This window comes from Falco punctatus (assembly GCF_963210335.1).
Source record: "Falco punctatus genome assembly, chromosome: 18".
Classification (NCBI taxonomy): Eukaryota; Metazoa; Chordata; class Aves; order Falconiformes; family Falconidae; genus Falco; species Falco punctatus.
In genome coordinates, this window is record NC_137598.1 from 3678858 (window position 1) to 3681468 (window position 2611).

Sequence of the window (2611 nt, forward strand, 5' to 3'; positions counted from 1 at the left end):
CCGGTGCCTTGTGTGCTGCGGCTCCCGGTCCTGGGGGCTTGGGGGTCCTGGGAGCCCCCTGCCCACGGGACTGGCAAGGCCAGGCTGTTCCGGGGGGGCTCTCCTCTGCCCCCGGGGGTCCCATGAGCCCCCTGCCCACGGGACTGGCAAGGCCAGGCTGTTCCAGGGGCTCTCCCCTGCCCCCCCCCCGCCCCCCCGCGGGGCTCCTCCACCGAAGGAGGGGGACAACAAGGGGCTGTACTGGGGGGAGGTCTGCACAGCAAAGAGACCCTCGGCCGAGGGTGTCCCCGGAAGCTGGGAGGGATCCCCCCTCCCACGGGCAGGGGCTGGTGTGTGTCCGTAGTAACCCCCCCCTCCCTCCGATTGCAGCTCCACCGTTTTGCAGCACAAAGGGCCGCCCCCGCCCCGCCAGCTGCAGCTTTGTCCGGGGGGTCCCGGGGGGCCGCGCACGGCCCGGCCCTCCTCGGTGCGGGGCTGCGCCCCCCCACCCGGGGGCACCAAAGCCCCCCCCACCCCAGTGGGGGTGGGCCAGGCCCTACAGCGAGGGCTCACGGAAGCGGGGGGGAGGGGGTACTGCGGGGGCGTCCCCGTACGGGCTGCAGCCCTAGGGGCCGTGGTGGGGGTACCCCTTGCCGTTCCCTGCCCCCCCCCCCCCCCCCCCCCCCCCGCCATGCCACGAAGGGCTGCGGTCCCTTTAAATGGCGGCGCGTCCCGCGTGGCGGAGGGGGCGGCGGCGGCCGCTGACATCACGCGGGGCCGGGAGCACCTGCGCCGCCGCCCGGCTCCACCAGCGGGCACCGGCACCGGGCCGGCCCTGCCGCCCCCAGGTACGCACCACGCGGCCGGGCACGGGGACAGCCCCCCCCCTCCCCCCTCCCCTTCGAGCACCGGGACCCCCGCTGAGCCCGGCCGGTTGTACCGGCAGCCCCGGCTTCGTACCGGCACCCCCTCGCCACCGGGAAGGGGACCCCCGCCCCGGGTAGGGATTGGTCCCCCGGGGCCGCACCGGGACAGCCCCCCCCCCCCCCCCCCCCCAGCTCTCCGGGACCCCCTGCTCCCACCGCCGTCCCCGGAGGCGCCCCCGGACCCTGCTCGTGGCGTCACCGGGGATCCTGGGGGGTGAGGGGGGTCCCTGCGGCCGCGCTGAGCCGGGCGATGCCGGGGTCCCGGTCCCGGTGCGAGGCCGGGGCTGCGGGGGGAGAATGCCGGGGGCAGCGGGGAGGGGGGGTGGTCCCGGGGGTGAGGGTGACGGGGATGAGGGGGCAGTACTTGGGGGGGGGGGGGGCACTGGGGCGAGGGGGTGGTCCCGGAGGAACCGGGGAGGGGGGATCTGTGGGAACCGTGAGGACGACGACGACGCTGGGCGGGGGGGTTGCCCCGGGGAAACCGGGCGGGGGGGGGGAGGCGGTCCCCGGGGACCTGGGGCGGGGGGACCCGGGGAACCCGGGAGGGTGACGGGCCGCGGGCCGCTGGGAGGGGGGGGTGAGGGGATGGGGGGGGGGGTGAGGGGATGGGGGGGGGGGCGGCCCTCGCGTGGGGATTCCCCCCGCCCTGACCCCTACGGGGGCGGGGATCCCCTCCCACGTGGGCGCTGGGCCCACCCCCCGATGACGCGCGGCGCCGCTCCCGGTGACGCCATCGCGGCGGCGGTGACGTCGGCGCCGGGGGGCGGGGCTGGGACCGCCCGGCGGCGCGAGGCGCTTCCTGCCCTGCGCCGCTGCTGGGCTCCGCGGGCCCGGCGCGCTGCGGCCCGGCCCGGCCCGGCCCGGTCCGTGCGGAGGGGCCGCGCCATGCCGAGCCGCCTCCCGCCCCGCGCCGCCTGAGCCGGGCCCCGGCCGCCCGCCGGGCCCGCGCCGCCGCTGCCAGGTGCGGGGGTCGGGACCGGGGGTAACGGTCCCGGGGCGGAGAGGGGGGGGTGGGTGTTGGGGCGGGGGGGGGGGGCGGCCTCGGCGGGACCTGCCCCCGTTTCCCCATCTCGGTGAGGCGTTGTTGTTCTGTGCCCCCCTCCCCTGACCGGCCGCCGCCGAACCCTCGCCCCCCCCCCCCCCCCCCCCCCCCCCCCCCCCCCCCCCCCCCCCCCCCCCCCCGCGGTGAGGCGTCCGTCCCCCCGCCCTGTCGGGGAGCCCCGGGCCCGGTGCCCGGTGCGGTTCCTCCCGGTCCCGTCCCGCCCGCAGGACGGAGTCCCCCCCTGCAGCGTCGTGTCGTTCCCCGGCCCCGTTCGTTCCCCGCCCCCTCCGGACCCGGGACCCCCCCGCGGCGGGGGGGGGGGGGCGGGGCGCTCCCCCATCCACGCGAGACCCGGCGGGGGCGGCGGGGGGAGCGCGGGGGGAGGGGGTGGCCTGTCCTTGCCGCAGGGCCCGGGGGGGGGGGTGTTCCCGGTGGCGGGGCTGAGGCCGTGCCCCCCCCCCCCCCCCGTGTCCGTCCGTCCCCCTCCCCCCCCCGCAGGAAGCAGCCGGGAAATGGCAGCCGGTTGTTGCGTCTCGTTGTTTTTGAAACGTCCTTTTTAATCAGGTCGCGTCTCGCTCCCGGGGCCACCCGGTGCTCCCGGGCCGGGGGGCCCAGCTCCCTGCCGGGGCCAGCACCGGCTGACCGGCACTGACAGCCCCCCCCC